Genomic DNA, 15271 nt, shown 5'->3' with positions numbered 1-15271 from the left:
AGCGTGCAGAGAGAGAGAACAGAGGGAAAGAGAGTAAATTTGTTCCTCTCTCTCTCTCTGTGTGTGTGTGTGTGTGTGTGTGTGTGTGTGTGTAAGTAATAGAGGTGGGAGGGGGTTGGCCTCATACATCAGGGACAGTTATCTTGGCTCCAAGTGTAAGCTTATTCTTTTCAACATTGTACTTTCAAATCACACACATGCATGCACACACACACACACACACACACACACACACACACACAGACTTCTGCAACTGGACAGGGTTGAGCTGGGCTGGGTAGGGGTACTGTGGTTGAATGCCTTTCCAGTCATGCTCCATAGACAAGCCTCTGGCCTTCTTTCCTACTACTGGCTCTCTCTGTCTTTGCACCTGTGTCTGGGTGCTTTTTTCGCTGCTCACCGCACTGCTGCAAGGGACACGAGTGTAAATGTTGTGGAGAGGGATTTGAACCACATTCTGGTGATGAGGTATGGGCCTGTCTGGTACTCTTAAGCCCAGATGGAAGGGTTCAGAACAGGGACTGCAGCACATCTTGGTACAATGGTGGAGTGAATAGCAGGAAGAAGAGCCCAAATCCATTCACAGACTGCATGTAAAAGACTGTTTTAACAGTAGTAGTAGATTTGTAGATAGAAAAGGATTCTGATGTTGAGATAATAACTCTTATAGTAAATCTGTAAAATGTACGTTACACTAAGATTCTTCTGGGAAACAAGACTTAGTGCATCTGGCGCAGCAGTATGAACATAAGTTTTGGTTGAAAAACGAAAAGAAAATACAGGACAAAATTAAATTGAGCACCATTCACATCTGGAGTCATAGACAGTTATAATAACATATTGTGGCTCAAACATTCAAACCTCAATTGTAACTGTGATTGGTTCCTCGCCAAACAAAGCTGTACCCGCAGTAAGCCTTAGAAATGACTTACAGCTTGCTCCATCTGTGGAGTTGGTGACGGTCGAAGATGTTTGACAAGTGTTTCAGCTTGCAGAAAGGTGGGATTTCATACAACCAAAATGTTTGGAAATGATAATATTTTCACATACTTACAGTCACATAAAGTTATGGGAATAAAAGATTACAACAAGCCCCTTCTTTCTCCTTCTCTCTCCTTCTGTCACATCACTCTTTCTCATTCATTTTCTGTTCTCCCTATCTGTCTCTTTAATCTCCCCGGCTGTTTTTTATCTGCTCCCTCTGTCCCTCCCTCTGTTTGCAGCCAGCATATTGATTGCCCATGTCTTTGCCTCTGCAGCTCCTGCCTATTGATCCTTAGCTAAGACCCGCACACACTCACAAACTTGTGTGCACACACATCGGCGCATACATGGATGTCCCCTTCCTGTCCCCTACACACTCAAACACTTTCATTTAGACCAACTTTGCCACACACTATTCATAAATGCACATGTGCATGCACTCACATGTGCATAAACATTCACAAAGAGACACACACCAGGACACCAATTTTTTGCATATACCCTCTGTTGTGTTGAATAGACTTGGCATTGATGGACGTTATGCCTTTGTGCTCCTCTCTCGACTCATTAAAGTGAATGAGACCCGTGTGTGTGTGTGTGTGTGTGTGTGTGTGTGTGTGTGTGTGTGTGTGTGTGTGTGTGTGTGTGTGTGTGTGTGTAAGTCTGGGGCCCTGTAGCTGATGTAGGTTTGGGCCCAGTCGCTTTCTTTCTATGTATCTCTCTCTCTCTCTCTCTCTCTCTCTCTCTCTCTCTTTGACTGGGCCTGCAGGCTTCTTCATCCAGGGAGCCTGGTCAATATGGCCATTCTGTCTAGCAATTAACATCGATCAGCACTCGTCAATACCGTCAGCATCCAGACAAAGACCCAGGGTGCATTGCGTGTGCTTGCCCTTTCTCTATCACACTCCAACAAATCCCCAAACAGCACTCTCATTATATGAGGGCATTCTGGCCTGACCCCAAGGTCATCATGGAGGAGAGGCATGGTGTGCTGGACTCTATGTTATGGGTGACTGGAGTGGAACCTAATGCAGAGCGTGGAGCACTCTGAGCTGCTGGCCGGTTGTTGACGCATTATGACAACTCTGTGTGTATGTGTGTGCAGAGGTGTGAGTCGGGTTTAGATATTCCTTGGTTTGGATGCAGTCAAAGACAAGTTGGCAGACAGGCAATATCATCCCCCTGCTGCGTACTCTAAAGTGTTAGACACTGTGAAAACTTTGAACAGTATAAATGCAATCCATCATTCTGGTGACACACTGTGCAGATTTGGAGTTCTTAGATCTGTCAAGTGCAGTGGATTGTGTCCAATTAGCTTTGCCTATAAGGTATGGGCTGTATATGTTTGGATGGGAGGAGGGATCAGGGAGGCAGGCCTGTGTATATGTGGGATCTCTGGAGGGAGAGAGAGGCTTGTGGCTTTGATTAATACCTGCAGACATGGACCTAAACTTCACATCAGATGTTGAGATGTCAGCCTAACATTGGTTTCTGGGATAGATATCCCCACTCTGTTAATCATGGGCCAAGTTTAAACTGTTCCCCAATGTGTAAATGTATGAGACACTTAATAAAGGCCCTTTGATGACAGGGGGGCCCATGCGAAGTCAAGGAATGTGTACAGTGTGCCGGTCTTTGAAATGAGAACCTGTTCGCCACTTGTCTGCGTCTGTGAGATGAGAGAATCGACAGCTGCAACTAAGTAAGAGCAGGAATTAATTAGCGGAGAGCCGTTTGTGCGATAGTGAGCCGTGGCTGAGATGAAGAGAAAAGCAAAATATTGTTTTTATTAGTGGCGATGTTGGTGGTGCACAGCCTGCTCCCTTCTCTCGCTTAGTAAGAATCCAGTGAATATGAACGTTTACTCTCCTCCCTACCAGAATCCATTGCAGCTGTTGTCTCTATACATAGCCCAGCTGAAGCACTGGAATAACTTTACTTTGACACTTTCAAGTTGGAGGGTTTGATGCTGCTTTGGACTCATGTCAGGGTAATTATTCATGCAATCTAGCTTGTCACTGTTCAGCCAAAGCCTGGTTTTGCAGAGTGAATCGTGTCCAGGTAGTCGTGTTCTTTGGGCTACACTTGCCCACTTAGCAGGATACATGGTACGATTTTCATTATGGAAGTTATTCAGTGGCTTTAAGAGTTGATTGTCATTGTTGTGGATGAGGTTTGCCAAAATAAAAAGTCTACTAATACAAAACATCTGTGCCTTTCAGATTAACCAAGTGCATAATACTGACCTTAGATCCAATAACATATGCAAGCCAGCAGCAAGACTATCTCATCTTCACCTCTGTGCCATCTGGTAAGACTGCTTGTTGAAGTTTGAACACTTTGCATTGATGAAGTGGTATGTAAAAAACAGAGACATAAAGAGATCAAATGTGGAGGACACTGTCTTCCTGCACCTGGATCATATATCAGCATCATCATGAACTAATGACAGAACCTCATGCAGGGGCCAAGAACTTCTCACCATCCCAATAAAATTAAACCAAAGACAGAAATCAGTTCAAATAAACAACAACAGGGACAATCTGAATATTGATTTGAAGATGTGAACACCAAGAGGTCCTGTGTGATGGAGATTTACTGCAGGACTGGCACTGTTTGCTGTCTGACAGTGATTGGCAGAGAAGAAGAAGAAGAAGTTAATTGCTTTCGACCAATGAGGTTGTACATAAATATGCAATGCTCAGTGACTGGGTGGATGTTTGTTTAATTATGGTCCTTGTGGTTGTATATGTTTGCTTGAGTGAGAGTGTCATGACCCTCAGTGACAGACTGTGCACAGCTGAGTGTGTGGGGTTTGCGGCTATAGTGTGAATGGTTATGAATACATGCAAAGATTGTGTCAACAAGGGTATGCACAAAGTTGTGTAAGTGTGTGTTTCACGTCTGCAGTGTGCATATGTGTGTGTGTGTGAAAGAGAATCATCCTGTGCTGTCCACGCATAGTGATGTGAATTGCAGCTGTAGCTTGTGTTGGACGCTGATCTGGCATGTTGTTTTTTTCCTTTCCTGTTTCATGTTCAGGCACTCTGCGATGGAATTCATGATCATGGTAACCTTCACTCCTGTCATCTTTTCTGTTCATCTCTTCCACACTCCTCCCTTCCTACCCCTCCTCTCCAGTAAGTGCCCTTGACTCTCTTATATCCTCCCTTCTACTCTCCTTTGTGCTGCTCCTGCTCCCTCTCACTGTGCCCATTCCTCTCATTCTGTTTTTTCCCTCTCCCTGCCCCTTTAGCCTTGCCACCGGGCAGAGGAGGAACTGTAATGTTTATGAAACCCTTTAATGTGCTATGTAATTACCCTGGCAACACCTCCCATCATTACTCACGCCAATAAAGCACCTTCAAATTGACATGTCAGAGTGGGAGAGCGAGAGACAGAGAAAGAGAAGGGGGGGGGGGGGGGCATAGCACACACAGTTTCCATAACCCCCCCATCTATTAATCTCTCCTTCTTTCATTTCTTTCCTCATACTCCATTTGTTCATCTCCGTCTTGTCGTTTCTTTCATTCTTTCCATCCACAGCTCCTTCCTCTCTCTCTCTGCATCCCGTTCTCTCTGGCTCACGGTGACTTCTGCCAGATGCCCAGGTGGTGGTCAATTACAGCACAACTCCTTTTGGAATAACAAAAGCATTCTTAAACTTGCTCCACTGAGCCTATTTTAGGAAGGCTTCTCTGTATGTCGGAAACTGGGTGAATGGGCTCGAAGGAGAGGGTGAGGGAAAGCGTGAGGGAGGGAGGGAAATAACACTTACTGAAAAAGTGTAAATGAGGATGCATAAAACAGGCAGCTGCAGGAGTAGCCTGAATGATGCATTCCTTAAACAAATTGTTGTGAGTAATGCACAAATGTTTGTTTATGCTAAAAACTTCCATATGCAATTAACACATACCCCGAGCCTCTTACAGCAGTCCCTCCCTTTCCAGTGCACCCACCCTTGCTAGTCCTCCGGTCACTATACCTCCCACTTAGACAGCTGAAGCCCTGGCCCTTCTTGTGTTAGCACTTATGCTAAGTCTCCTAGCTTCTCTCTACCTTCACTGTGAATGCTCAAACACCATTTGCTTTCTTAACGTCGGGCTCTTACTCTAATACCTTTTGCCCACCTCTGTTCTTTTGCAGCTGTAGCTTCTCATTCTTCCTGTGTCCTGGAAAAATCCTCATTTGTAAGACAAATATTATAACAAATTAAGCAGCTAAACAATGGGTGGGTGTCTGCCTGACGTCAGCCTGCATTTCATTAGCAATTGCTAGGCTAACGCGTTCCATATGGAGGAGCCTGCAGGGTAGCCCCCTGCTGCCCAGCCCCAGCCTAGCCCAGCCCAGCATGGCCCAGCTCGACTTGGTTGCCATGGTCTGCCCCCACCCTCAGTCTGAGGCAGCCCCCAGTTTGGACCTCATCCGGGCCCCCGCCATTATGTCATCTTTAATTTGGACTTGTCACACATCACCTGACACCTACCCCCGTCATGCTGTAACCTTTTGTCCCGTTGGAGCGAAAAAGCACTCCCGAGGCTTTCTCCCTCTCCTTTTCTCTCCCACTTTGCCTGTTGTTTTATTCTCCCTTTTCTTCTCATTCTTTCTCTCACGCTCTTTCCGCCTTGCTCACACTCCCTCTATTGGCTTCTATCACTTTCTCCCTTCCTCATTTCAACCTCTCACTCCATGTAAACCCACCTGCCTTTCCCCTCTGCCCTTTGTCATTCATACTGAGGTTAAATATGTGTGTTTGTGTGTGTGTGTGTGTGTGTGTGTGTGTTATAAGCAAAGGGAAACAACCAAGAAAGACTGAGACAGGAATCTGATGACACCTCTGCTCACCCATAGCTCTTTTCCCAGACCCCCGACAGATGAGCTGAATGACAGTGATATATGGGAAATGACAATCAGAGGGAAAGTTAAGCATTCTGGAAAGAGCAAAATTATAGCACATGACAGGATTCTGGAGTCAGACTGGAGCGTTGGACAAAGCTTTGGACTTCTGGAAAGCAGCAGGGCTGTGGGGCTGCCTCCTGTGATGGAAATATGTAATGTGATGGATCCCTGGATTTTGATAGAAGAAAAGGAAGGATGATGATGGAAGCATGAAGAAAAAAGATCAGAGGAAACACTGTAGATAACAAAGGATTTATGATAACAAGTATTAGTTTATGTGATCAATATGTACTGAAACAAAAGTGTTTATGCGCACTACAGGTGTTTTGTATATGGGATGTGTACAGGTTCGTGTAAGTGTAATTGTTTGCATGCGTACCCTTTCTTGGTTTGTGTGTCTATAATCATGTGCGTTTTTTATGGTCCATGTGCACTGGTGTGTGTGTGGGTTGCTGTGCACAACCATGTGAGTTGCTGGGTGTCTCTGGTAGCCGTCCCTCATCACTACTCGGTTCCCCCAGGTCTCTCCTGTTGGCTTCACTCTCCTCTCCTGCTGTACGCTTTGTGTTCAGCTCTGTTTTACCTTATTCCAATCTATTGATGAAAGTATCACTAACTGGAACACTTGTAAACGAGCCTTGCCAACATATATTTTATGATACAGTTCATTTTTGGCTTTGAATGGTTTTAAAATCCAAGTTGGATTTTGTAAGTCGTAACTCCTATTTGGTTCTGCAATAAAAAAAATAAATAAAAAAAGAATGAATCAAGTAGTGACAGCTGGGTAGACAACCATTTGGTGAAATTATTCTCTTCAAGCTCAATAGCCTGTATTCAACTTGGATTGAGGAAAATTATTTTTATTATGAGGGAACTGTTTTGGACCTTAATGATCTAGTCAGAACTGCAGTGACCGAAGTGAAAGGAAACTTCAGAGACTATAAATACCCAAACAACTAGATATTGGATAAAATACAGTAAATGGAAAAGAACAGGGCAGCTCATATTATATACAACTAAATGACCGTTAACTAAATTCCTGTGTATTGAGCAAAGCCAAAAACATATTCCCACACATTTTCAAATGCTGTGCAGCAATTAGGACTCCTTTACTCAACATTCCTATAAAGCTGATAATTGACATTTTCCATATACAGACGGGTGACAAGTTAAAGAAACCCGACTGAAGAAACATAATGGATGCAGATGGTTGCACAGAGGGTACAAGGGTTCACAGAATGGTTTGATGAGCATTAAAATGACGTGAATCACATGCTATGACCTTCATAGTTTGCTATGTCAACACAACACCTTAAACAGCACCCTCTATCTTCTATATATTTTGGTAGAATTGAGTTCATCCCTCTAGTAAAGTTCAGAGCCAAGTTTAGAGCTGTTATGGTGGTTTGTCATAGCTCAACATCATATTAAGACATACATAAATACTGTTCTTTGTCATCCACCTATATATAAACATTTACCTACCTTTGCCATTCACTTTCATTCATTGTTTCATTGTTTGTTTGCTTTTAGTTTTGTCAAATCATGTTTTTTTTTTCTTTTTTTTATTGCCATCCTTAATCCAGATATTACTCTGAAATCTAATTATATTAAAACCTTTTTGCCAAATTATAATGTTAACATGTTCCAAAAACTACGTCATGCATTTATAGTACTAAATAAAATATCTAAAATCAAGATGACATTTTTCTTTTCAGATCAAATGGAACCCATAAAATATTTATATCGATTTCGTATAACCAGCATGATAAGATATATGATAAGAAGTATTCTCAATTGAGCGTGAAAGTTAATTCTTGACTTGTAGCATCAATCCATCCATCCATCCATCCATCCATCCATCCATCCCCTTCCGCTTATCCGGGGTTGGGTCACCATGGCAGCAGGTTTAGCAAGGCGTTCCAGACGTCCCTCTCCCCAGCAACACATTCCAGCTCCTCCTGGGGGATCCCGAGGCATTCCCAGGCCAGATGGGCTATATAATCCCTCAAGCAAGTTCTGGGTCTGCCTCTGGGTCTCCTGCCAGTTGGACGTATCTAAACACCTCCAAAGGAAGGCACCAAGGAGGCTTCTGGATCAGATGCCCAAACCACCTCACCTGGCTCCTTCAATGCAAAGGAGCAGCAGCTCTACTCTGAGCTCCCTTTGAATATCCAAGCTCCTTACCCTATCTCTAAGAGGGTCCCCAGCCACCCTACGGAGGAAACTTTTTTTGGCCTGTGTCCATGATCTTATTCTTTCAGTTACTACCCAAAGTTTATGGCCGTAGGTGAAGGTTGGAACAAAGATAGACTCAAAAATTGAGAGCTTTGCATTCCAGCTCAGCTTCCTCTTCCACCCAATGGTACAACATCCATATTACTTCTAAGGATGCATCAATCTGTCTATCTATTGCAAGTTCCGTTTTCCCATCAATCGTGAACAAGACCCAGAGATATTTAAAATGCTTCACTTGAGGCAGTAACTCACTTCCAACCTGGAGGGAGCATTCCACTGTTTTCCGGCAGAACACCATAACCTTAGACTTGGAAGTGCTGATTCTCCTCTCGGCTGCTTCACAGTCAGCTGTACACTCCCCTAGTGTGTGCTGCAGTTCACAGTCTGATGAAGCTAACAGAACCACATCATCTGCAAAACCGCGCAATTCCAAGGTTCCCAAACTAGACACTCAACTCACCCTGTTTCTTGAGATCCTGTCCATGAATATCACTGATCAGAGACATCGTTTTATACGCCGTTTCATGTAACTGGCATGATTAGATAATAATTCAGATAATAATAATTATAATAGAAAAGGTAATTCTTGACCTAAAGTAGTTTAACTTTAGTTTAAAAAACGATATTAACTTAAGGTTCTACTTTTTCTGGACTTTCAATCACAGTCTTTCTCAGTGGATGGAGTTTAGAAGAAAAACATGGAACCTCTCTTATGCAGATGTTATTGTTGCTGTTGGTTTATGTTACACTAAAAGCCCAACTTTTAACTCATTGCTACTCTTAATATTAACAGAAACTAGAAAATAGCTGAACCTTACGGACACAACCATTTTAAACTGTGGCAAATGTTGAAATAGGTTAATCGCTGCTTCACTAATCTGATATTACTGTATACATCCACCTGAAGAATGAAGTTTCAGATGAGAACTGTGCCATCTCTATCTGCAGAACCATGAGATGTGGTTGAAAACATTGGAAAAAAAAGAGCTAGATTTTTTTGTCAAACCATATTCATTTGGACTGCAGCTGAATCATTTGAAATTTGTTGAGGTGGTGACACTGACTTTGTGTCTTTGTAGAAACCACAATGAACAGACAGTGTCTGTGGTGATGAAAACCACAATGTCTACATCAACACTTCAGGTGTCCAGGTACATCACTAATACTTGAAGTTCTTCACCTTTGTTTTCATTGTGCAGTGAAACTAAGATGTAAACCAAGCAGACGTAGTGGAATTGTAGCACTTGAGCTCTGTTTTCAACCAATAACTGTCACATTATGTGAGCTGTACTTTCAACACACAGCTAAAATCACAATGCTTTCACATTCAAAGTAGTGAGGCTGGCTTATAAAATGACAGTGGTGGAGTGGTAAATACCAGAGTGACAACATCAGACATTTGTTTAGTGAGTTTGGAGTGTCTGGTTGCGCGGTATGCTCAGTAGCCGTGTGCTCTCAGTGGCATATGTGTGTGTGTGTTTGAAAGCATGGTTTGTTCATATGAGTGCAGTTTGTGTGTGTACATGCATGTGTGCAAACCGCGTCAGTAGCTTGTGCGTCCAGTAGCATGGTGTGTGTGTGTGTGTGTGTATGTGTGTGTGTGTTTGTTGGCTCTCTGTGGGGTTGTTGGTTGCTCATGCTGGTTGGAAGTTTATGATCAGTATTTTCCGGCTTGCATGACTTAGCGTGTGAAAATCCATTCACACCCAACACAAACACACACACACACATGCACACACACACACAAATGGTGTGGATCTTGATGATATTCCATGGTGTGTCCATTACCGTATGGTAGTCTTGGTAGCAGTGCAGTATGGGGGGAGTGAGGGTGTGTATGTATAACTTTGTGTGCAGCTGCATGTCGGTGTGTGTGGAATGAGTGTAAAAGACATCAGACACCACCGTTAATGGGCTTAATCAATGACAGATGAAATTCCTGTTGTTTTTCTCACCGCAGCACTGTCTGCTCCAATAGAAACAAGGCACAGAATGTGCAGAGAGACTGATGGGGACGACTGAGGTTGGAAATCTCACTTATGCTCTCAGCCACCATACACACACACGCACATACACACACACACCTCAAACACACAGTCATGAGTGCTGTGAGGAAAGGTTCTAGATTGGCACAGACCTGCTTGCATTTTGCTCCGCCACAGAGTTTACGAATTGCATGAAATATGCATATTACAAATAAACTATGCGTAGACTGGTCTTTGACTCTGTTACACATATACGTCCACACATACTCACTCACTCACTCACACACACACACACACACACACACACACACACACACACACACACACACACACACGCAAACGCACTTGCCAAAGTCCTTTCTGTGCTCCAGCTGGGGACCCAGCTGCAGTGATGTCATTGCTTGCTGCCACTTTGCTGATTGTGACTCTTATTGAAAGCAGAGCACTTTGATTCAGCTTCAAGAGCGGTCACCATGCACAGGCGAGCGCACACGTACACACAACACACAACACACAAACACTAAAATAGATTGCACACATTATGCACATACGTACACGTATTGTTCATACCATCAGCATATTTTTTGAGCGTGCACACACACTCACAGGCACACACAGCGCTTTAAGGTTGGATCATAGTGGTCACATCATTTCAACAGCACTTTTCCAAAGTAGACAAACAGCTTGAATACTGAGGAGATGAGATGGAAAGCAGGATGAGAGAGAAGGAAAGCGAAAAGGTTGTGCCCCTGACGACGTGATCCAGAAAGAGAGAGAGAAAGAGAAAGAAAGAAAGAAAGAGAGAGCAGGAGATGGGAACACAGCATTGACAGTTTGCTTTGAGAGCAGAGATAAGAGAGATGAAGTTACACAATGAGGGAATGTCTCCTTTGCCTCTCCAAGCTATCCCCACATACATCCATCTCCCTCACATGTGTAAGTTTATGCACACAAACACCTACCACACAGCACGCTGACAAACACACACTCATAACTGTGTACAGATTTAGGTACAGACACACACACACACCAAATCATTCTCTGCCAGAACTTTTTTTTTTTTAAACTATCAAGATCTGATATAAAACATCATTCTCCTCTTAACCTCCCCAACAAACACACATGCACACACACTGACAAAATCAGTTACAAGACTCTGTGAAAGTCCTGCCAGTGTAAAAAGCTGCAAACATATGAGAACAGTTCTGAACAGTTTCCCCATATTATGGTCCATCTGGAATTGTCCCAGCACCCCCCCTTTTCCTTCTGCGCTGGCCTTTCTCGGTGTCCTCACTGCCAGTGGCACAATCTCAAGTTCTCAACCCTCCATCACCTCCTCCACTGCCGCCCCCCTCTCGAGACCTTTCTACCCATTCATGTCCCCAGACTTTATTCGTTTGCCTCTTTCTAAACCTTTTTGCCCTGTCCCCTTCACTGTCCCCCCTTTCTCTCCCACCTCCCCCTCCTCTCTCCTCTGCCTTGTATACACTCGTCTGTTGGCATGTCCTCTGTCTTTCCAGCCTTTGAAGGCTTTTCAGGCTGCTAATAAAAGACAGGTCCCCACCACAACAAAAGGGCTCAGCGCTGCCTTTGAATAAACAGTTTATTTCTTTTTTTTTCTCCCCATCATACACCCCCCCAACCCCCCCCCATCCCACCCCACCCCTGTGTGTGTTTTTTTCACTCTTGGCTAAGGGGGAAATATGTGCACTTGCTATGCTTTTTTCCATGTGATCACAATGCTCTGGAACAGATTAACAGAGGACGAGGGAGGGAGAGAGAGGGATGAAAAAGAGCGGAAGAAGTAACAGAACAGAGAGCAGGTAACTGTGGCAACCTTGGCCTTTAGAGTAGCCAGGCAGTGTGTGTGTGAGTGTGTGTGTGTGTGTGTGTGTGTGTGTGTGTGCATCTGTCAGTCAGTCAGTCAATCTGCTTGCTTCTATCTCTGTGCTGCCTTGGACCACATTGCACAGGGGTTGTGGGGCACATGCTTTCCTCCCATCTCAGCATCTTATCTTTTGAGCAGTGCAGCACACACTCCTACAAGCACCTGTAGTCTGCACTGAAGGTAAACTCCCTACACCACATTAGGCCTGTGTACACTGGCAACACCTGGCTTTTCCCAAGGGGATTCAAATAAACATCTAGTTGAAGAGAGACCTGTTTTGTTGGATAAACTGGAACAACCTGGCTTTGAATCTGAGCGTAATCCACCACATCCAGGGGAATCACGTCAAAGTTAAGTTGACAATTTGTCCTGTTTACATGTGTAGAAATATTTCTCTGGCTAGAAATGACTTGTAAGGCATATTTGAAAAGGCATATGCACGCACCCCCCCCCCCCCAGAATGTAAATAAGTTCTCAGTTTGTTGGAACTGGACCGAGTGCGGCCCTACAAGCTGGAAAGACACTCTGCTACTGAACGGAGCCCCAATGACTGAGCCAGGAGCAGACTGGGCAGGGCAGAGTGCTCCCTCCAGCAGACCTGGACAAACATAAATACAACTCAAAATATTTCAAATGTATGAGGTGAACCTTAATTCGTCTCATCAGACATGTACACAACCTCAACGTGGACAAAAATGACTTGGAAGATGCGTTTATTAAGCACTTGTAATGTGTGTTTTCAAGTGTTCAGAGTGAATTCAGCTACTTTCTTGCCCAGATTTGTTTCCCTGCTCATTTCAGCCCAACCCACACAAGCCACAGCCAGACTGTAACACAACCAAACGCTGCACCGGACCAAACCACAGCTTGCTACTCCACATCCACCAGCAAACTCTCTCCCTCTCTCCCAACCTGTGGCTCCTTCTGGCTCATTCTTTTCTTGTTCGTCCACCGCTCCTCCCTCTGTCCTCTTCTGTTGTTCGCCTACCTTTTGCCTTCCTACTCCCTCCTCTGTTTCGCTCTTTGACTTTCTTTCGTTCTTTCTTTTTTTTTTTTGGAACTGGCAGGCTGTGTTGCCGCAGCCCCAGAGCTCAAAGTAAATAAATGGTCATTTTTCGGCCTCTTTCTCTTGGAAGAAGAATAACAGCGAGAGGAGCATGTGTGTAAAGGTTTGTGTTAACTGTGTAAGTACGTGTGTGTATTCATGCGCCAATGTGTACATATCTGTGTATATATGTGTGTGTAGTGTGCATGTGTGTATGAGGCAGCAAACCACAGGCTTATTGGAGCTATTAGAGAGCTGGCTGAGCAGCACAGCATAGCAGCCCCAGATGGGCAACTCGAAGTAGACACATTGCATGTAGACGCACACTACACACAAAAAACACACACTTCATACATACATAAAACACACACTTTGTACACAGACACATGGTGCACATTAATATTGACAGAGGGAATATTAATACATACAATACACACGTGCATAAACAGACTTTGAAATGTATGCAAACAAATTGATTACACATACACTTGTGCACAGCTGGCATGCGCAGCTGCCACACACTCTGGAGCCCCATGATGCTCCCAATGAATGATGGACGGAGTGAGAGTGAGGACGGGTGACACCAGAGAGCATCCCTTCATCTCTGTCACTCAGCTAATCCCTCTCTCCTCTCATCCATTACGTCACTCTGCCTCTCGCCAGACACCCCCTCCAAACCCTCATCCCACTCTGTGCGTCAGTCGCCTACTCTTTCCCTTCTCCTTTTGCCTACTTTCCTCTATGAGATCCATCTCTTTCACTGTCCTTCCCCCTCTCTAACTCTCCTTTGTTTGGTTCTAATTTAAAAAAAAATTTGAAATTTAGTTTATGTTTTCAATTTTTGCTATGACATACTGTAGACCATCTGTGCTGTGTCACGTACAGTATTCACATTCCTTCAGTAAAACTATACTTTTAAGATACTCAGTTACAAGTAGTGCAATGTTTTACTCAAGAAAAGGCACAGTAGTATTGTTAGCAAAGTTTATACTTATAGTATATTATATATCATATTATTGGATTATTATTTCTAATTCATTAACATGTAACCAACATTTTAATGATTTCACTGGATGAGGTGCAGCTACTTTGCTTCTTTTTTTTTTAACCTTAGGGCTCTAAAGCTATAATAATGCGTTATATTTTTAAGTGAAAATAACTGTCAAATAAATATAGAGAAGCAAAATGTACAGTGCAGTAGAAATGTAAGTAACATTAAATGGAATTAAGCAAGCAAAGTATATCAGCATTGTTCTTGTACTTGTTCATTGTGTAAGATTTTTCATTAATGTATAATCACTGTAAAAAATAAGAATATTTGTGTTGTCGTTACCCGAAAATGAGCCTACAGAGGGAGCACATCCTCTTCCACACAGTCTGCCAAGTTGCACCACCTTGTTTTTACAGTAGTCCAGAACAGACAAACCAAACACTGACTTGAGGGCTTTAAACATTAAACATTTTTCATTTTGCAGCTACCATAGTTTCATGTACACATTTGGAAGGGAAGGTTGAGGCAAGGGGTATTTAGTTGGTTGCAATGTGCAAGCTCACTGCTAGATGCCACTAAATCCTACACACTGGGTCCTTAATTAAAGTACCTGAGGACAGATTACTTAGTTACTCTCCAACAATTGTCACATGCACATATTTTTCCTCCTTTCTAAATTGACTTTAAGATTTTTCTGCCTTCTTCTCATTTCCATTATTTGTATCTTATACAGCTGAATCCAAAACCACACTTCTCAGATTATATAATTTACTCCCTCCATATTCATGCTTTACACCTTTGCTTAGTATTGGAGTCAACCAGTTCAAAAAGCTCTCATTATTTAGTCTCAATGTTTTGAATCCCACAAAACATCATGGCTCACAGTTATCTGCTTCCCAGAATTCAAAGCAGCTTGTCTAGATTTTTTCTTATTTTCCCTGCAATGTTCCCTTTGCATCTCCCTCTTGGCCAGCAGGAATTTACTACAAGCTCCAGCGTTACCCCTAGCGTTCCTCCATTTGTCATCCATCAGGCTCGGCAGAGTTATTGGAACGTTGCAGTTGTGCTTCCCGTGGCGTGGATGCGGCCGGCGGGCACGTTCTTGGGGTTGCAGTAAAACAAGCGTCTAATGACACCCCCTGTAACCACAGCAAAGGGGGGGCACGCGTCACCAGCGCTAACCCAGGAAATGCTTTGGTTGGCCACAGGGTAATTGGGACTGTCCCATGTAATTTGGGCGG

The sequence above is a fragment of the Larimichthys crocea genome, chromosome I (assembly GCF_000972845.2).
Source record: "Larimichthys crocea isolate SSNF chromosome I, L_crocea_2.0, whole genome shotgun sequence".
Taxonomy (NCBI): domain Eukaryota; kingdom Metazoa; phylum Chordata; class Actinopteri; family Sciaenidae; genus Larimichthys; species Larimichthys crocea.
Note: the sequence above shows the minus strand (reverse complement) of the source record.